Source organism: Salvelinus sp. IW2-2015, linkage group LG37 (assembly GCF_002910315.2).
Source record: "Salvelinus sp. IW2-2015 linkage group LG37, ASM291031v2, whole genome shotgun sequence".
Taxonomy (NCBI): Eukaryota; Metazoa; Chordata; class Actinopteri; order Salmoniformes; family Salmonidae; genus Salvelinus; species Salvelinus sp. IW2-2015.
Window position 1 is genome coordinate 6436870 of NC_036876.1, and position 22429 is coordinate 6459298.

Consider the following 22429-nt stretch of genomic DNA (forward strand, 5'->3'; position numbering starts at 1 on the left):
GAAAAGGGGAGGGTCCTCTTAAAAGACAGACAACTCCCCCAGCAAATCACGAGGCAGACATGCCAGAACATCGCGATTTGAATTTTCAGACAAAACATTTTTTGTGGGGGATATTTACGCTAGGGCAACAAGCGGATAAGGCAGTGACATAAGCTAGCCGGATGTCTCAACTCCGCCCTTTCCTCTATGCCCAACTGACGCTGTATACGTACAGACGTATAAACTGGAAACATTGGTCGAGAGACTGTGATTGTACTGATAACATTGACCCTGGTTCATTCCTATCTCTTTGAATTGTGAATTTCAGAAATTTCACAGAAACACACAGAACACCGACATAAATATCTGTGTTAAATGACTTCCCTGTTCTAGCTCATTTACTATTCATGAGCCCAGGAACTACAACATTTTTTTCTGTCTGTAATTCTCCTTTCCTCAAAGCTGGGACTCACATTTTGCTTTTACTTCTCCCTGTTGAGGAATGGGATTAGAGGGAGGAGGAAACCCCAGGGGGTTGAGGTGTAGGGAGAAAGAGTCTGGCGCAGGTTGGCAACGTAGCAGGCACAACATGGGAATGGGGTCTTCCTGAGAATTAGCTGCTTGTTCCACTGGTTTCTTAGCCAGACGGGAAGACTCACCGCGAGCGAGACAGAGGGGGATTATGGAACCCCAGCGAGTGTTTACTGCTGCTAATCCCTTACGAAACAACTTCCTCCTCAAGGGTGATGGAAAATGAGAAAAAAAGTGATGGTTGTATGGCAAATGAGCCGGCCGACCGCCACAGCCATGGCCAGTGATACGACTGTGGCACGACGTGTTGTGTCGAGTGCGTGACAAGTTGTATGTTAAAAGCTGTTTTGGTATGGCTCTCAAGACACTGTATTTGACTGCATTTGACTACTTTATTTACTAGTCTGTCTTAATCGTCTTCAAGCACGGTGCGTTTTGTTTCTGCCATGTTACTATATCCGTCATCCTAATCAATCTCAGAATCCTTTGAGTCTCATTTCAATTTCAGCTGTGGAACCCCCCCAAAAAAACGATCAATCGTGAATTTAAAAGCTAACTTCCAGCCCAGTCAGGGGGCACAGCAGAATACTACTGTTCTCTCTCCTTCTGCAACCCAAGCAGACACAGATTGCGTTCTAAATGACACCCTATTTTTGCCCGGCCCAAAATACTGCACTATATAGGGTACCATTTGGGACCCAGTCACAGTCAGCGAGTTAGCCATATCTCAAGGACAATTTTCCACTTTAATAAGGGAAAGGCACGGAGCTGGGAACGGCTCATGCTCGGCCATTAGAGTTACATCATCACTGCGGCGACTAATTAAAGTTGTGTTAGCGTAGAGAATCTAGAGCGTGGAGAAGTGCCCTGGGTAAGGATGGGGAAGATGCCCCGAGGGCGGGCAACATTCTGCTGATCTCACAAAAGTTTGAGGTCCGGGCTTCCGACAGGTTTGAACATTTAATGTGTGTGGGAGGGTATGTGTGTGGGAGGGTATGTGAGTGTGGCAGAGGGTATGTGTGTGGGATAGTATGTGGGAGGTGTGCAAGAGGCGTATGTGTCGTGTGCGGTGTGTGTGTGGAAGAGGTATGTGTGTGTGGAGGGTATGTGAGTATGTGTGTGGTGTGGGAGGGTGTGTGTGTGTGGCAGAGGGTATTGTGTGTGTTGTGTGTGGCGAGGGTATGTGTGTGTTGTGTGTGGCAGAGGGTATGTGTGTGTTTGTGTGGGAGGGTATGTGTGTGTGTTTGTGTGGGAGGGTATGTGTGTGTTGGTGTGTGTGGCAGAGGGTATGTGTGTGTGTGGGAGGGTATGTGTGTGGGAGGGTATGTGAGGTGTGGCAGAGGGTATTGTGTCGTGTGTGTGGGGATGGTATGCCTGTGTGTGTGTGTGGGAGGGTATGTGAGTGTGTGTGTGTGGAGGGTATGTTGTGTGTGTGTGGCAGAGGGTATTGGTGGGTGTGGGAGGGTATGTGCAGTGTTGGCAGAGGGTATGTGTGTGTGTGTGTGTATGTGGTGATGGTATGTGTGTGTGTTGGTGAGGGTATGTGTGTGGGCAGAGGGTATGTGTGTGTGTGTGGGAGGGTATGTGAGTGTGTGTGGTGTGGTGTATGCGTGTGTGTGTGTGTGTGTGTTGTGGGAGGGTATGTGAGTGCTGGGCAGAGGGTATGTGTGTGTGGCAGAGGGTATGTGTGTGTGTGTGTATGTGGGATGGTATGCGTGTGTGTGTGTGTGGGAGGGTATGTGTGTGTGGTGGGGTGAAGTTGTGTGTGTGTGTGTGTGGTGTGTGGCAGAGGGTATGTGTGTGTGTGGTGTGTGTGTGTGTATGTGTGTGTGTGTGTGTGTGTTGTTTGTGTGTGTGTGTGTGGTGGGTGTGTGTGTGTGTGTGTGTGGGAGGGTGTGTGTGTGTGTGCAACAACTTCCGTTCCTCTCCTCGCCCCAACCTGGGCTCGAACCAGGGACCCTCTGCACACATCAACAACAGTCACTCACAAAGCATCGTTACCCATCGCGCCACAAAAGCCGCGGCCCTTGCAGAGCAAGGGGAACCACTACTTCAAGGTCTCAAAGCGAGTGACGTCACCGTTTGAAAGGCTATTAGCGCGCACCACCGTAACTAGCTAGCCATTTCACATCGGTTACATGTGTGTGGGAGGGTATGTGTGTGTATGTGGGAGGGTATGTGTGTGTGTGTGTGGGAGGGTATGTATGTGTGTGGGAGGGTATGTGTGTGTGGGGGAGGGTATGTGTGTAAGTGTAAGTGAAAGTGAAAGGGAGAGAGAGAGAGATAGTAGATAGATAGATAGATAGAGTGGGAGTGTGTACGCTTGTTTGAGTGTGTTGAGGAGAAAGAGAGGAAGAACTAAATGTTTTAAATACATCATACCCAGTTTCCATGGACACCAAAAAGTCTATCTGAGTTTGAACTTTCCTCTGAGTTCGATTTGAAGGTAATGTATTGAAATTCAAGAGTCACTCAAGCAGATTCAAGTCCATGTTTCACAAAGAGCACAAGCTTAGCATTAGCTATCAGGCCGGTTTATAAGCTGGGTTTGTCCTTGGTTTCTACGTCTATGCATAATTGAACATAGATAAACAACATCCAAGGACCTCAGTGAATTGAGGTCTCCAAAGACCCCTTCTGGCTTTCAACCGCAGCAAACGTACCTTGTCTATCCTCCTCCCACACAGGCACATATTAAATGAATGCGCTTTCCCTCAGTAGTCAAGCTGTACCACGGCCAGCAGTAAGGCTACCACGATTCCAATATCCATAGCATACCTGGGAGGAATTTAATAGGCTCCTCAAATCCCTGATCACAGCTTCTATTTCCGGTTCAGTCATCCTGACTTGGGAGTTGACCCCTCCGACAGAGATCCCTCCATACCTTGAGTGGTGGGTAGTGGTAGTTGTGGGGGCAGAGATCACAGTGCAATTTAATACGATATGAAAACGCATGGACACACAAACACAGGAATAAACGCACAGACATGCGCACACGCACACGCACACACGCACACGCACACACACACACACACACACATACACAGTAACATTTCATTTGACTTAGTTATCATGAATAGGACCTTGAGTTTAACATTATGCACATTATCTTAGATAACTCCAGTTGCATTGTTGGCATTATATCTGAATGTTACGCAAGTTCTACCAAGCACATAGCTGAATGCAAAATGACCACTCTGGATAATAGTGTCTGGTAAATGACTAAAATGTCAAATAAGTAAAATTACCTTTTTCTGCCTGCTTCCTTGTAGGTCTTTAAAAGGAAGTCTGTCATGTTCCGGCCCGTCATGTCCTGCAGTGTGTCTGTGGTATTCTGGGTCCGCTGGAAATACGTGATAATGAGATGGTATTATTTCTAAGATACATACTCCTCTTCAGCCCAGCACTCATTGACATGTGATGTGCGTTTTGCTAAAGTGTACAGACTACTAAGGTAGCTTAAGAGGAAAATAAGAAGAAAAAAATGCACCTTCAAAGCAATGGATACAATAGCCACGGCATGCCATCTTAGCAGACGCATTTATCCAAAGGGACATACAACCCCACGTCTGTACATTTTGGTAGCCCCGGCGGGATTTAAACCCACAAACCCTGACGTTGCAAGTGCTTTACCATACGAACTGAGCCACACAGCAGTGGTGATACATACAAGTTCCAGATATTGTATTGTGTAAAATAAAACAAAAAAATGTCTGGGAGGCTATGTACTTCAACCCTCTATCTGATTCACTGATTGGGCACTGAAATGTACCTGTACCTATCTACATTTACAATCAGATGTTGACGAGCAATATGGTGTTTGTTTTAACACAATATCAAAGAGATCAGAGACACAAAAAAAACAGAATCCCAACTACCGGTTGCCATGTCTACCTCTGAAAGCCAGGCACTATGATCATGATCGAAAAAGTTCAGCCAAAACAATGGCCACACCATTCTAATACAAACAGGGTGGAAGCACTCCAATCATTATTGCACGATGGTGGCACCAGCCACATTTCTAACCATAAACAAGTCAGATACGCGTGGCGCTGTGAAACCCAACTAAGAACACTAAACCTGATCATAATAGTGAGTGTGTTGGAGCCTTCCCCATCGCTATGATACAGCCAAAGCTGTGGCTAATGTCAAAGGGCCCTAATTAGCCCGTACTCTCCATAAATTGGCATGTTCAAAGACACAATTAGGGAGGATGCGACACTGTGGTGCGCATCCACTCCACATACCCTCCATAGCCACATCCACACGTGCTAACAACTAGCAAGCCCCTCCTGTCTGGCCCAGTTTATTTCATGGTGTCGGGATACTACGCTGATTAGAAGGATTTCTTGGCAACGCTAATGGAGACTGCTTATTAGGGTCCAGAGCACCCCAAGCCGAGCCTCAAGCGCCTTCATCCCCCTCCCTACCCTGAATCCCTTTTGCCCAGTTGTGTTCTCTCCACCCTTCACTGGGTTCCTAGCTTATCGCGCTAACCGATGGTAAACAACACTGCCCACATAATGAGTTTAAATAGCCTCCCCCATGCTGATAAGTTGTGTTTGTATGCCTATTTTCTATGTCGTTTAGTAATGACATGGATATGTATGCAAACAGGCGTCTGCTTGTTAATTAATTCCTAGTTTGGTTGGGGCGAGGGGGCGGATTAAGAGGGGAGAGGGGAAGTGAAAGGCCGGTGGTTCTTTTCTGAAAGCTTGTTTGTGTGCCTATCTGTCTCTCAGATACCTGTCGCTCAGATAGATATTTGGATGGTTCCATGTTCTTCTTATTTTCATCTTTTTTCAGCTGCTTGCCCAGTAATCTGTATTATCTGACCCACTACATGTTGAGAAAATGTGTTATCTACAAACGAACCATGTTATTTTGAAAGTACTTCAACTAACTATACACTACAGGCAAATGTAGTTCAACTAACCCTACACTACTGGGAAATGTAGTTCAACTAACTCCACACTACTGGGAAATGTAGGTTTCAACTAACTCCACACTACTGGGAAACTTAGTTCAAACTAACAGCACATTACTGGGAAACTTCGTTCAACTAACCTACACTACTGGGAAATGTAGTTCAACTAACTCCACACTACTGGGAAACATAGTTCAACAACTCCACACTACTGGGAAACGTAGTTCAACTAACTCCACACTACTGGGAACATAGTTCAACTAACTCCACACTACTGGAAACGTAGTTCAACTAACTCCACACTACTGGGAAACTTAGTTCAACTAACACACATTACTGGGAAACTTCGTTCAACTAACCCTACACTACTGGGAATGTAGTTCAACTAACTCCACACTACTGGAAACATAGTTCAACTAACTCCAACACTACTGGGAAAACGTAGTTCAACTAACTCCACACTACTGGGAAACATAGTTCAACTAACTCCACACTACTGGGAAACGTAGTTCAACTAACTCCACACTACTGGGAAACGTAGTTCAACTAACCCTACACTACTGGGAAACGTAGTTCAACTACCCTACACTACTGGGAAATGTAGTTCAACTAACTCCAGACTACTGGGAAACGTAGTTCAAACTAACTCCACACTACCGGAAACGTAGTTCAACTAACTCACACTACTGGAAACTTAGTTCAACTAACCCTACACTACTGGGAAATGTAGTTCAACTAACTCCAGACTACTGGGAACGTAGTTCAACTAACTCCACACTAACGGGAAACGTAGTTCAACTAACTCCACACTACTGGGAAACTTAGTTCAACTAACTCCACACTACTGGGAAACGTAGTTCAACAAACTCCACACTACTGGGAAACATAGTTCAACTAACTCCACACTACTGGGAAACTTAGTTCAACTAACTCCACACTACTGGGAAACTTAGTTCAACTAAACAGCACATTACTGGGAAACTTCGTTCAACTAACCCTACACTACTGGGAAATGTAGTTCAACTAACTCCACACTACTGGCAAACATAGTTCAACTAACTCCACACTACTGGGAAACGTAGTTCAACTAACTCCACACTACTGGGAAACTTAGTTCAACTAACTCCACACTACTGGGAAACGTAGTTCAACTAACTCCACACTACTGGGAACTTAGTTCAACTAACAGCACACTACTGGAAACTTAGTTCAACTAACCCTACACTACTGGAAACTTAGTTCAACTAACAGCACACTACTGGAACTTAGTTCAACTAACCCTAACACTACTGGGAAAACGTAGTTCAACTAACTCCCAACTACTGGAAACGTAGTTCAACTCAACTCCACCCACTTACCGGGAAACGTAGTTTCAACTAACTCCACACTACTGGGAAACTTAGTTCAACTAACTCCACACTACTGGGAAACTTAGTTCAACTAACTCCACACTACTGGGAAACGTAGGTTCAACTAACTTCCACACTACTGGGAAACGTAGTTCAACTAACTCCACACTACTGGGAAACGTAGTTCAACTAACTCCACACTACTGGGAAATGTAGTTCAACTTACTCCACACTACTGGGAAATGTAGTTCAACTAACTCCACACTACTGGGAAATGTAGTTTCTCTACTAGTGAAGTAAGAAAGAAGTTGTGTAACAGGAAGAAGCAGATGAGTCACAGCACAATACACTGTTTACCACTGAAAAATCTGAGTCTCCTTTCCGAGCAGCAGGAACTCAGGCATAAATAAACAGATACTTAACCGTACAGCTCACAGCCAGCATGGGTCTAATTGCATTGGCCGATTTCCACATCCTCCAATCGAAACCACAGATAATGTGAGGTCTCCTCCAACACTCCATGGGCGTGTGTCCTAATATGGACACCGTACGTGTCAGCTATTTATGTAACTCCATAGATAGATATCGGAGGACGTCATTGTAATGGCTGAAATGGAATGAATGAAATAGCAACCATGTGTTTGATGTATTTGATATCTTTCCAATTATTCAATTTCAGGCTTTACAATGAGCACGTCCTCAGGTATGTCCTCCCACCAGCCACTTCTGATCCAGATGATTTACTGTACATAGAATGCTCTCTCTACCCTTGTCAATCTATACCTCACATCAATCATTCCACGAGCGTATGCCGCTCTCGACCACACAAGTCATTTTAAGGCATATTGGCCATCTACGTCTTATATATCCCAACTATTTACCCGCACTTCCTCTTATTCCGCACGCGTCTGTCGCTCTCGACCAGATGACTGCAGGTTGATAACACACAGGAGAGGCAAACAGGAGAGGCATTTGTAAACTCAGAGTAATCAAATCTGAGCTGACATGCTGCAGTGTTAGAGAGACCTGAAGAGGGTAGGCAGTGTTCTTACTCATTTCTGCATATAGTCTCTGTATCTTGGGAAACCTCAAAGTCCAACTATCAATTCTACCTGGCACAAACAAATGCAATTTTCGGGATGTAGAGTTCTGCTTAAAACTACGTGAGCCTCGTGTTGCAAACCTCAAAGACCAACGTCCAATTTCACCTGGCACAAACACATTGTCGCTGTCTGATGAAAACCTTTAAACTCCATTTTTGCCTATTTGCGTTTTTTATTTTAATTACTGAAGGCATTAACGCCCCTCGATGTACTTGGAACATTTCATGACTCTAAGAACAAGAACATGTATTCAAAATAGCTTCTGAAGTTTCATAATTGTATGTTCGGTAATGGGAAAATATGGTAATTTCCTGAAAGGTTTTTGTTTTGGAGATAAGAGGTTTTCACCAGACAGCAACGGAATGCAATCGTCGGGACATTGAGTTCTGCTTTAAACTATGTGTGCCGTCTGCTGTATGTAGCTTTGGAGGCCTAGGCAGAGTATGTCTCATCTAGTTTGTTGATTCCCTCAGAAAAGCTCAATTATGATCAAGTCAATTGTGTTTTCTTATGGTTTTAAAGACACAACATATAATTCCCATTTCCAGAAAGGCATGACTTATAATTTTAATTTCCCGTCAAAAGTGCTGCACCTGTCTTGTTTGTGGAGCTGAGTCTTGGTAAAGTAACTGCTGGTAAGTTATTTGCAGAGCCCCACCTGTTTTGAGCCCCACATTTATAGGKGGGGGGGGGGGGCTTTCKCATATTGATTAATATGTGTCACATATCAGTTTGTAAACAATGAAAAAAAAAAAAAAGTTAATAAAGTTAATAAAGCTGCATAAAAACATGGTCTCTTTTTTGTTTTCTTGAGTAAGGCAGCTCCAAAATGCAGGTGTTTCAGCCTAGCTCAGTGCTTTCTGTGGTGGTGGGGCAGCCAGCAGAAAATACAGAGCGTTGCACCATGATTGGCTCAGTGTTCTGTCACTCATGGGGACACTACGTCAAGTCTAAGGGTAGAGCTAGAAAATTCAAGCCCCTTGGGTGCTGCCATAGAGATCCATTATTGCCCATCCAAGAAGGCTCGATGTCATTGGCCACAGATAAAATGACATCAAAACACATATCTCCAGTAGCTTCGATTGGACTGATCATGTCAACATCATACTTTCAAAATCTTAGCTAGCAGTCATTATCATGAATCAAGTCGACAATCTATTGGTAAATCCTTTTTATTCCTTGTCATATGAAGATAAACTATAGCTAAAACGTAACGTTGCTCATTGGCTATTGGACATAAATATTACACAACAAATTGTAAATTGCAAATTCAACAATGAGTGGTATGGAAGGAATCAGTGGCTAACTGCAATCATTGCAAAGCAATCACTATCCTGCTATTTGGAGTGGAGTGGCTGTGTGATCCCAAGTCTAAGATTAAGGGTGTCTTTTCCTAGTTTAAAATGATAAACATTCAACATTGGCCATGCTGTCAATGAAGCATGATTTGTGCCACCCTTAAAACAACTTAACTCGGAACTGCAAAATCTGACTTCTGTGAGTTCAAGACAACTGGGAACTCGGGCCTCTTTCCAGAGCTACGACCTGAAGATCACTGACATCATCATGATTCAACCTTTTTTCCCCCAGAGTTCCCAATTTTCTTGAAAGCACCATAAATCCAGAGTGCCAGACTTTGATGACAAAGTTTGATGACAAAATTTGCCCACGAAAGACCGCCGCGCCAACTTCCTGTTCAAGTGAGCACAGCACAACAAGGTGAATCCAAAAATGTATTGTTTGCTGCTGCGTACGTTATGTAATATGCCAGGGAGATATGTATACTGTAGCTAATAAAGTAATACTAAGTGTATGTTGTGTAGAAAGCTGTTAGTAGTCCATGTGCATCACCCTAATAATTTGGTCTATTTTCACCTCTTAATTTTGCCTACTGTTCTGACTTGGTGGTGCACATGTAGTCTATAACCTGTTTTTGAGAAATGTAATCATTGAATATTGTAACGTTAAGAGCTTTCATTGTCTGCTAATATGCCCCCTTTATTTATTCCACGTTCTGACTTGGTGTACCTCAAGAACACTGTAAGAACGGCCCATGTTCTGAATTCTGTTGCTGTACATTTCAAAAGTGCTGAACTTTTGACTACGTCTGTCCTAGCTTCCTCATTAATGTCTTAATCGAAATGACAGATTGCCTTGTATCTGCTTGTTGTCCCCTTATTCCATAGTTTGTTCATCTCTTATTCATCAATTGTCAGTATAAACTACATTTGTTTAAGCAAGTCAGCCATATCAGCTATGTTTTTTTTAAAGGCAGTAAATGAGGCTGAATGAACTGTTTCGCTGCCAGACAAGGCTCCACTGATAGCCAGGTGTAGCAGTGGTCAGGTGTTGGAACTGCTGTTGGGACTCTGCGTTGGGACAGATTTATGTAGGCCCTAACAGTTTATGGGTATCAGTAGTCACCGTTATAGTGCAATTCATGTATTGTTTAGTGTAGTGGCTTTGGTGGCATGCATCCCACATTTGTTTTTGCACCACCAAGATTTACATGCTAAAATCTCCACTGGTTATTATTAAATACAGGGAACTAAAGTGATGGATTGCAACTCAAATCTTATCTTGTTGGCTGGAAATGGCAAGGAATGTTGGTATACTTGCAGCAGCAAGTGGATATGTGTGTGTGCATACTTGCATGTTTTGAGTACCTTCGCTCGCACACTGCACAACAGACATTGGTTTGAAGAAAATCTATTGACAACACCTCACCTTGCTGTGTGGATCAACCTCCGACATAAGGCTATGTTCAAAATAACACAAACATAAGCTGCTGGGGTGTTTTCCCTGTGTTTGCGAGAGACATTTCCATCTTTACAAGTCAACACTAGATATAGTATCAGCGGCAGAGCCTAGTTTTACTCCCCAAAAAAACTAAAACAAATTACTGGGCCTCATTCCACCATCTGCCTCATCTCGTGACCTCACAACCTTTTCACTTTTGTTTTCCAAGACGCCTTACCTTGTTGAACGAACCGGTACGGACAGGTCATTTAACACTAAAATGGATCTTGGGGGTAAAAGCCAAAATAAAACATCAACAGTAATCTCTTGAAGCAAAGATGTGGCCAACCCAAAATGTTTGTTCTCTCTGCTTGAATCGAGGTTGCAGGACCTGCAAATACATTGTGTTGCTTATTTTCAGATATTGTTATGTCATAGAGTGGCTTAGGCTGGTCAATGAGGGGTTCCGTTCCCAATAAGCTGAACTCTGATTCATATTGTTCAGGTAATACAATGGGAATTGGTAATGTTGATGCACAATATAATAACAATGCATTACCAGGCCAGGACAACACCCTGAAGAAAAAAATACAAAAAAGTCATTTGAAACAAGGAAGGTTGTCCTTAAACTTGTCCAATTTGAACCCCTGGCCAATTAGAAAACAGGAGTACATCAGTAGCAATGGAAGTTTTAATGCCTAGTTTTCAATATCTCTGGCTGTGCCAATGTTACACTACACTTCCGGCGCCGAAAAGAGATGGCCGCCTCGCTTCGCGTTCCTTGGAAAATATGCAGTATTTTGTTTTTTTACGTGTTATTTCTTACATCGGTACCCCAGGTAATCTTAGGTTTCATTACATACATTGGGAGGAACTACTGAATATACGATTAACGTCAACTCATCATCGTTCCTACCAGGAATATGACTTTCCCGAAACGGATCCAGTTTTGCCTTCCACCCAATACAATGGATCTGATCCCAGCCGGCGACCCTGTGCGACGCCGAAAAAGGGGAAAACGAGGCGGTCTCGTGGTCAGGCTTCGGAGACGGGCACATCGCGCTCCACTCCCTAGCATACTACTCGCCAATGTCCAGTCTCTTGACAATAAGGTTGATGAAATCCGAGCACGGGTAGCATTCCAGAGAGACATCAGGGATTGCAACGTGCTCTGCTTCACGGAAACATGGCTAACTCAAGGGACGCTAACGGAGTCGGTGCAGCAGCTGGTTTCTTCATGCATCGCGCCGACAGAAACAAACATCTTCCGGTAAGAAGAGAGGGGCGGGGGGTATGCCTTATGATTAACGAGAAGTGGTGTGATCATCATAACAACACACAGGAACTCAAGTCATTCTGTTCACCTGATCTAGAACTCCTCACAATCAAATGTCGACCGCATTATCTACCAAGGGAATTCTCTTCAATCATAATCACAGCCGTATATATTCCCCCCAAGCAGACACATCGATGGCCCTGAACGAACTTTATCTGACTCTTTGTAAACTGGAAACCACACACCCTGAGGCTGCATTCATCGTAGCTGGGGATTTTAACAAGGCTAATCTAAAAACAAAAACTCCTAAATTCTATCAGCATATCGATTGTGCTACCAGGCTGGAAAAACACTAGACCATTGTTATACTAATTTCCGCGACGCTTATAAGGCCCTCCCCGCCCCCTTTCGGAAAAGCTGACCACGACTCCATTTTTGTTGATTCCAGCCTACAAACAGAAACTCAAACAACAAGCTCCCGCGCTCAGGTCTGTTCAACGCTGGTCCGACCAATCTGAATCCACGCTTCAAGACTGCTTCGATCACGCGGATTGGAAATATTTCCGCATCGCGTCCAACAACAATATTGACGAATATGCTGATTCGGTGAGCGAGTTCATTAGGAAGTGCATTGACGATGTCGTACCCACAGCAACGATAAAAACATTCCCAAACCAGAAACCGTGATTGACGGCAGCATTCGCGTGAAACTGAAAGCGCGAACCACTGCTTTTAACCAGGGCAAGGTGACGGAAGCATGACCGAATACAAACAGTGTAGCTATTCTCTCCGCAAGGCAATCAAACAGGCTAAGTCTCAGTACAGAGACAAAATCGAGTCGCAATTCAACAGCTCAGACACAAGAGGTATGTGGCAGGGTCTACAGTCAATCACGGATTACAAAAAGAAAACCAGCCCCGTCGCGGACCAGGATGTCTTGCTCCCAGACAGGCTAAACAACTTTTTTGCCCGCTTTGAGGACAATACAGTGCCACTGACACGGCCCCCTACCAAAACCTGGGGCTCTCCTTCACTGCAACCGAGGTGAGTAAAACTATTTAAACGTGTTAACCCTCGCAAGGCTGCAGGCCCAGACGGCATTCCCAGCCGCGTCCTCAGAGCATGCGCAGACCAGCTGGCTGTTGTTTACGGACATATTCAATCAATCCTTATCCCAGTCTGCTGTTCCCACATGCTCAAGAGGGCACCATTTGTCCTGGTTCCCAAGAAAGCTAAGGTAACTGAGCTAAACGACTACCGCCCCGTAGCACTCACTTCCGTCATCATGAAGTGCTTTGAGAGACTAGTCAAGGACCATATCACCTCCACCCTACCGGACACCCTAGACCCACTCCAATTTGCCTTACCGACCCAATAGGTCCACAGACGACGCAATCGCAACCACACTGCACACTGCCCTAACCCATCTGGACAAGAGGAATACCCAGTGAGAATGCTGTTCATCGATTACAGCTCAGCATTTAACACCATTGTACCCTCCAAACTCGTCATCAAGCTCGAGACCTGGTCTCGACCCCGCCTGTGCAACTGGGTCCTGGACTTCCGACGGCCCCCCCAGGTGGTGAGGGTAGGTAACAACATCTCCACCCGCTGATCCTCAACACTGGGCCCCACAAGGTGCGTTCTGAGCCCTCTCCTGTACTCCCTGTTCACCACACGACTGCGTGGCCATGCACGCCTCCAACTCAATCATCAAGTTTGCGGATGACACTACAGTGGTAGGCTTGATTACCAACAACGACGAGACGGCCTACAGGGAGGAGGTGAGGGCCCTCGGAGTGTGGTGTCAGGAAAATAACCTCACACTCAACGTCAACAAAACAAAGGAGATGATTGTGGACTTCAGGAAACAGCAGAGGGAGCACCCCCCTATCCACATCGACGGGTCAGTAGTGGAGAAGGTGGAAAGTTTAAGTTCCTCGGTGTACACATCACGACAAACTGAATTGGTCCACCCACACAGACAGCGTTGTGAAGAAGGCGCAGCAGCGCCTCTTCAACCTCAGGAGGCTGAAGAAATTCGGCTTGTCACCAAAGCACTCACAAACTTCTACAGATTCACAATCGAGAGCATCCTGTCGGGCTGTATCACCGCCTGGTACGGCAACTGCTCCGCCCACAACCGTAAGGCTCTCCAGAGGGTAGTGAGGTCTGCAGAACGCATCACCAGGGGCAAACTAACTGCCCTCCAGGACACCTACACCACCGATGTCACAGGAAGGCCATAAAGATCATCAAGGACAACAACCACCCAAGCCACTGCCTGTTCACCCCGCTATCATCCAGAAGGCGAGGTCAGTACAGGTGCATCAAAGCAGGGACCGAGAGACTGAAAAACAGCTTCTATCTCAAGGCCATCAGACTGTTAAACAGCCACCACTAACATTTAGCGGCCGCTGCCAACATACTGATCAACTCCAGCCACTTTAAAAATGGGAATTGGAAATTATGTAAAATATACCACTAGCCACTTTAAACAATGCCACTTAATACAATGTTTACATACCCTACATTACCCATCTCATATGTATATACTGTACTCTATATCATCTACTGCATCTTGCCATCTTTATGTAATACATGTACCACTAGCCACTTTAAACTATGCCACTTTATGTTTACATACCCTACAGTACTCATCTCATATGTATATACCGTACTCTATACCACTACTGCATCTGCCATCCGTTCTGTACCACCACTCATTCATATATCTTTATGTACATATTCTTTATCCCTTTACACTTGTGTGTGTGTGTAAGGTAGTAGTTGTGGAATTGTTAGGTTAGATTACTGTTGGTTATTACTGCATTGTCGAACTAGAAGCACAAGCATTTCGCTACACTCGCATTAACATCTGCTAACCATGTGTATGTGACTAATAAAAATTTGATTTGATTTGATTTGATTTGTTTTGTGCTTCATTCATTCAAAATAGTTTTTTGCAAGGATTGTATAGTGGTTTGATTCCAAGGACCACCCATATGTAAAATGTGTGCACAACATAACTGTATGCATATATTATTGTTACTATATTAAGGGTTGTTTTTGAAGGCTTCCTAAAGCATATTTCATTGAATTGGGATAAAGCATTTTCAAGAACACCCACCTCTACTCACAAAGTGGTGAATGAAGAAAATATGCACAACTTCCATGATTTATTTGAAAGATAATGGCGGCAAGGCTATGCAGCAGTAGCTGAGGAGAATCATTTGCAAACAGGCTGTAAGTTAGACGGTCTCCTGATGATAAAGACATCAATTGTAATACCCAGAGCACGGCGGCTTCATCAATTCCTTTGCATGAATGGAGGCCTTTCATCTGTGAAGGTTAAATATCGCCAATGAGAGTCAATACCTGAGATTTGGTAATAAGACTTACTGTCGCATACCATTTCCATGGAAACAACAATTTCACACTAGCTACTGTGTCTGTGTGGCCTGTTTTATTCTCGCTCCCTTTCCTTTTCTGCAGTTTTTCAAGGGCATATTGGGAGGATAGCAGGGATAAAAGAAAATAAATCCACTTTAGAGGAATATAATCTCTGTATGTTCAGGGTTTTCTGTTGGTGGGTCAGCCTGAGATGCAAATCAATTCAAGCCCCCCCCATTCAAAACTACGGCACACAGGTAAATCTATAGCATTCATTGTTTGATAAAATTAACACTGATGGGGTGTTGTGTGTTGTGGGGTTGTGTGTGTGTGTGTGTGTGTGTGTGTGTGTGTGTGTGTGTGTGTTGTGTGTGTGTGTGTGTGTGTGTGTGTGTGGTGTGTGTGTGGTTGTGTGTGGTGTCTGCACACAGTCGTGGCCAAAAGTTTGAGAATGACACAAATATTAATTTCCACAAAGTTTGCTGCTTCAGTGTCTTTAGATATTTTTGTCAGGTGTTACTATGGATAATACTGAAGTATAATTACAAGGATTTCATAAGTGTCAAAGGCTTTTATGACAATTACATGAAGTTGATGCAAAGAGTCAATATTTGCAGTGTTGCCCTTCTTTTTCAAGACTCTGCAATCCGCCCTGGCATGCTGTCAATTAACTTCTCGGCCATATCCTGACTGATGGCAGCCCATTCTTGCATAACAATGCTTGGAGTTTGTCAGAATTTGTGTGTTTTTGTTTGTCCACCCCCTCTTGAGGATTGACCACAAGTTCTCAATGGGATTAAGGTCTGGGGAGTTTCCTGGCCATGGACCCAACATATTGATGTTTTTGTCCCCGAACCACTTAGTTATCACTTTTGCCTTATGGCAAGGTGCTCCATCATGCTGGAAAATGCATTGTTCGTCACCAAACTGTTCCTGGATGGTTGGGAGAAGTTGCTCTCGGAGGATGTTTTGGTACCATTCTTTCATCAGGCTGTGTTCTTAGGCAAAAATTGTGAGTGAGCCCACTCCCTTCGCTGAGAAGCAACCCACACATGAATAGTCTCAGGATGCTTACTGTTGGCATGACACAGGATCTAAGATGGATAGAATGCTGTCACCTGTCTTCTCCGGACAAGCTTTTTTCCGGATGCCCCAAACATCGGAAAGGGATTCATCAAGAAAATGACCTTAATCCTCAGCAGTCCAATCCTGTATTTTGCAGAATATCAGTCTGTCCCTGATGTTTCCTGGAGAGAAGTTGTTTTGCTGCCTTCTTGACACCAGCCATCCTCCAAAATCTTAGCCTCACTGTGTGTGCAGATGCATTCACACCTGCCTGCTGCCATTCCTGAGCAAGCTCTGTACTGGAGTGCCCTGTTATTCGAACTCAATCAGCATGACAGAGTGATCTCCAACCTTGTCCTCGTCAACACTCACACCTGTGTTAACGAGAGAAGCACTGACATGATGTCAGCTGGTCCTTTTGTGGCAGGGCTGAAATGCAGTGGAAAGGTTTTTTGGGATTCAGTTCATTTGCATGGAAACGAGGGACTTTGCAATTAATTGCAATTCATCTGATCACTCTTCATAACATTCTGGAGTATATGCAAATTGCCATCATACAAACTGAGGCAGCAGACTTTTTGAAAAATTAATATTTGTGTCATTCTCAAAACTTTTGGCCACGACTGTATATGCAGTGCCTGAGGTGTGCAGTGTTGCATGGCAGTGTGTGTGTGTGCATGTGTGTTGTGTGTGTGGTGTGTGTGTGTGTGTGTGTGGTGTGTGTTGTGTGTGTTGTGTGGTGTGTGTGTGTGTGTGTGTGTGTGTGTGTGTGTGTGTGTGTGTGTGTGTTGTGTGTGTGTGTTGTGTGTGTGTGTTGCGCGCGCGGAGGTGGGATTCATCCTTGCCCCTGCCAACATCTATCTTTATATGTTTCATGTCTGTACCTCTGTCTCCCAAATCTGAAGAGTAGGATAGCTTATTCCTCTGAACTCACAAGGGCAGATGGTGTGGAATGTTATCTTCCTTCAGAATGATGTACAAGATATGAGGGTAAAATACTGTATGTTCCAATAGTACTGCTGTTTTAGACCGCATGAGACAAATTTACAATGAAAGCATTCTTGTGTCATACAACTGATGAGTCATTTAGCTCTGCTAGAGGAGAATGAAGTAGACGTCTTGCCGGTAGGAAATTTAACATTCATCCTTCTGACTTGTTCATCAGGTCTACAACGTGGTATTAATGTTCCATGCTCATTAAAGGCATGGATTATATGGTCCAACATCATCCAACGTATTCCAAAAAATCCCCAAATACCATTGAATGCTTGTGTTTGAACAACAACCATGTGAAGGGAAGAGCGGCAGAAAGAGATACAATCAAAATACAGTGATCTTAAAAAAGGGACGGAAAAAATTGAAAAGGAGAGAGAGACTCATGTAATGTATCCAACAGCACGTTTTAATGAGACACCTTGACAACCTCGTCGAGATCCGAACATCCATGTGTCAGAATAAGAAAGGCCACACAAAGGGTATTCCTTTTGTCCGACTGTCTCGACAACAATCCATATCCCATAATATCGTTTTCCAACCCCCACTTCAAATAGGCCATGCTTTGTCACAGGATGTGGGGGGTACACAGTGAGGCTCGCACAAGCTCAACGAGGCATTATGTATCCGTCAAGGGCGGACGTCTTGTGATAGTCCATCGCTATAAATGAGCTCTTGGAAGGACGGAAGGATGGGGGAAGAGATGAGGACTGGGGATGAGCTGTGCGTCTTTAAAAAGGGTATTTTCACCAAACAGCATGGGCTCCGGTTAGGGGAAGTCATTGGCTTTCAAGGGCCTCTTACTGTCTGTCTGAGAGGACTGAGCACACACAAATGTGTACACACTAACACACATGCATGCATACGCATTGGCATTCACACCCACGCACGCACAAACACACAGGTTGAGCAGGTTGGGTTGCTAATATCAGAATCTCAGGTGCCACCAACTGGCATTTAACCTCTAACCTGCTTCAGGGGCCCTGCTCTGTGACATACTATGTGCTACTTCCAGCCTCTCTCGCGTGTGTGTCTGTCTGTCTGTCTGTCTGTCTGTCTGTCTGTCTGTCTGTCTGTCTGTCTATCTCCGTCCGTCCGTCCGTCCGTCTCCGTCTGTCTTCGTCCGTCTGTCGGTCTCCGTCTATCTGTCGGTCTCTGTCCGTCTGTCTCCGTCTGTCTCCGTCTGTCTTCGTCCGTCTGTCGGTCCCGTGCCGTTCTTCTTCCGTCTTTCTCCAGCGAACATAACCGTCTGTCTCCGTCTTCTCCCGTCTGTCTTCCGTTCTATCTGTCGGTCTCCGTCCGCGTCTGTCTTCCGTCGTGTCTCCTGTCTATCTTCGTCGCCGTCCTGTTTCCCAGTCTGTTGGTCTTTGTCGGTTCTCCGTTCTATCTGTCGCGTCTCCGTCCGTCTGTCTCCGTCGTCTCCGTCTGTCGCCGTCTGTTCTCCGTGTCTGTCTCCGTCTGTTCTCCGTCTGTTGGTCTCCGTCTATCTTGTCGCGGTCTCCGTCTGCTCCGGCCTCCATCTGTCGGTCTCCGTTCGTCTGTCTCCGTCTATCTGTCGGTCTCCGTCGTTCTGTCGTCTCCGTCTGTCTCCGTCTATCTGTCGTCTCCGTCTATCTGTCGGTCTCCGTTCTGTCTCCTCCATTGTTTCGTCTACTCTGTTCTTGTCGCTCCGTCTGGTCTCCGTCTATCTGTCCGGTCTCCGTCTCGGTCTCGTCGTCTGTCTGTCTGTCTTCTGTCTGTCTCCGTCTGTCTGTCTGTCTCCGTCTGTCTGTCTGTCTCCGTCTGTCTGTCTGTCTCCGTCTGTCTGTCTGCCTCCTCTGACTGGCTTTCTCCGTCTGTCGGGCTGTCTCCGTCTGTCTGTCTGTCTGTCTGTCTGTCTGTCTGTCTGTCAGACTGTCTGTCTCCGTCAGACTGTCTGTCTCCGTCTTGACTGTCTGTCTCCGTCTGACTGTCTGTCTCCGTCTGACTGTCTGTCTCCGTCTGACTGTGTGTGTGTGTGTTTGTGTGTGTGTGTTTGTGTGTGTGTGTGTATGTGTGTGTATATATAAGAGTTCCTCTTTGCCAAGATTTTGTCAAACATCCCAATTAGCAATCTTAGAAAGATATTCAAAGGCTTTACAGTCAAACATCTAAATATTCATTCCAAGTTCATGCGATACAGATGTAGGGTTTTAATTTGAGCCAGTTTGCTATAGCAGGAAAATAATCCTACAGCATGACAAAATGTGAATTATTATGTGGATTATAATTAATGGATATTTTTGTAGGAGTTGATACATTTGATACAAGGGAAAATCAAGTCTGAAATGTAAAGGTGGAAATTACAAACATCAGAAGCCTTTTTAAATCTTAAATCTCGTGCCACAGGGTGATCACATTAAGATCCTACATCTGTACTTCAGAACATGACGCCAAACAGAAAAAAACAGTAATCTCCCTCACAAGCTCCACAGAACCAAATGATTTCAGATTTGTCAGACTGTGCTTTGGAATATTTGTTTGGAAACTGTGTCACTACTATATCCGCCTCTTAGACATTCAAGTTCCTCTAAGAACAGGAGGGGGTAAAAGAGGGGGGAAAGAAGGGTGAAAAACAGAGGAACTTTTCACAAACTGTCTGTGCAAGTCAAAACACTATCTGCAAATACATGTCAAAAGGCATCACACCTTCGCGTAGTGCTGCAGGCATAAAGTGTCACTCCTTACATCTTCTATGACAAGAATGTACATTTATACATCCACTGTATTTGATTTATCACCCTATTTTGATCTTTGATCAACTGTTGAATGTACCATTCAGGCGGGTGACTAACTCTGTCGATCACCTATCAAATCAACCTCACGCCTCCTCACCAGAAGTGTGTTTGTCCTCAGTCTCAAGGAGTGTCCACAGATATCTCCCGGCTGGGATTTGTACAGGCACATCAAACCAGGAGTTGATTGACAAAATAGACAGGTGGTATTTCTGTCTGAGGGAAGAAAACGATGTGGCTGTCAATACAAAGCCCCCAGAATCAAAACAGTGAATGTCATGACTACCCCATCTAGAGAATTGGGATTCGTAGATGTTTGTGTCTTGAAAAGCACGACTCAAAGGACTGGTTTTAGTTTTTGTGTGTAAATGTGGGATATTGACTTTCTATTTACATGTTGCCAAGACAACAAGAAAAAAAGGAAAATAATCAGTCAATCAAACCACGGGGTACTGTATACTGACTTTCAGTGCTTTTGATCATTTGCGCCAAAACTTTATACATTATTATAACTTTTTTGCGTGCCATATAACCGGGATTGATTTAGATCATGAGTTCATTATTCAGGAGTACATTCATTCCCTTTAACTTTTTGTCACTGCAGTTAAACCTTTTGCGGGAGCGGAAATGTTTTTCTTAGAACATTTTTTGGTTTCCTGAAACCCAGCAGAACAGAAACAGCTCATGTCAAGACATGAATGACTGTCAATGAGCCAAGCATGAACCACCTTAGAATGTAACAAAAAGCATTATGTATGCAGACACATTTCCCTCTGGTCCTGTAATGGACTATAATCTACCATCTTTATGATAGATATGTTTCCAAGATCACTTGGCACACTCAGACTCTCATCTCACATACCTCAAATAATAACCCATAATGCACTGGCAGAGAACAAACCTTGTGTAAACACCAAAAGCCATTTCCAATAAAAGTTAGAATGCACCTGTCCATCAATGTCTAGCTTTTTCATTACCATTCAAGATATTGGAGCCATGGAACGGCATTTCCCCTTCAAGTCAATGTTCTGTGATTGAGTGGACCGGCGGCCATATTGAGTGGACCGATAACCCACACGATGACTGCTTCCGTCTATCCAGTAAAATTTAAATGTTCTGAGGAGCTTTGTCCATTCTAGTAATTCTCTTTCTACACTGCAGTGCACAAAATGTGGTGAGTAGTTAGCTCAATGAGAAAGACAATAGTTGAACAGTTTTGAACAAATTCATTTCTTTAAATTTAAAAGAGAAGCAAGAGCGAGTGAGAGAGAAAGAGAGCTAGCTATATTTTGTTGTATTTTTTTCCACTTTCACTTGAATGCAGCAAGCTAGTTTAGCCTACTCAAACACCCAGCCCAAACAGAGAGGGATGCTATGTTAGCTAGCTGGCTATGACTATCCAACTCTGGAACTCTTCCAAGTCAAGGTAAGCTTTTGGTTTTATTAATAAATTGCCCGCCGGTGTAACTGCTAAACTGCTTGCTGACTGCATGATTGTAGCGGGTTTACTAATGTGTTAGTTATAGTAGCTATGTTGACTATAACGTTAGTTAATATGGTGACAACAATGTAGGCTGGGTGTAGCAGTTATGATATGAAGGTTTGGCTTGGGAAGGTTTTTTCGCATGGTCACAGACAGCTGATGTGTTGTGCACTGAGGCATAGGAAAAGGTGAGAGGAGGACAGTGCGTAGATGCGAGGAATTATACAATGAGCAAAATGATCATGCTGTTTGTATGGGGCTGCTATGAAAGTGAACTGTGTTTGCGTGTGACCAGGTGTGTATTCATTGTACCGATTCTATTGAAAAACGTTTCTTAAAAGGAAGCAAACGGAACAAAGCAGGGATATACAAACCTGAATTTGATCAGTGAAACTCTCGTTTGCAACTGTTGGACTAATGATTACACGCTAGATCAGCTAGATTCAGGCAAGAGTGTGCAAGGCAGTATCGAATGTGTCACTGTCTGTCACCTTGATTACTCAATTTTTTCTCTCGACCTGTGCACCTATGTTGAAAACTTTAATTCATAGGCTAGGTTGTAGTAACCTCATGATGGGTATCGGAAAAATGTGAGTATCATGTAGTAGCCTAAACCTGTTGATGTTACATTGAGCTCTGTGAATGGAATATGAATGACAGTCATCCAATGTGCTGTAATAAAAATGAGATTAACATTCTCCCTCGCTGACTGACACTGGCTGCAGCTATATACTCATTAAGTGACTTTGACTTAGGAAGATTGTTGTGTTCACCATATTGATTTAATTGAATTAGTGTTTTTTATGTAGAGAGAAATTTTAAATAACTAAATTGATTT

At 44.2% G+C, this 22429-nt stretch overlaps 1 pseudogene; it reads right to left on the minus strand.

Annotated features, from left to right (window-relative positions):
• LOC111960328 (phospholipid-transporting ATPase ABCA1-like) overlaps positions 1-22429 on the minus strand; it is a 232665-nt pseudogene that overhangs the window by 75041 nt on the left and 135195 nt on the right.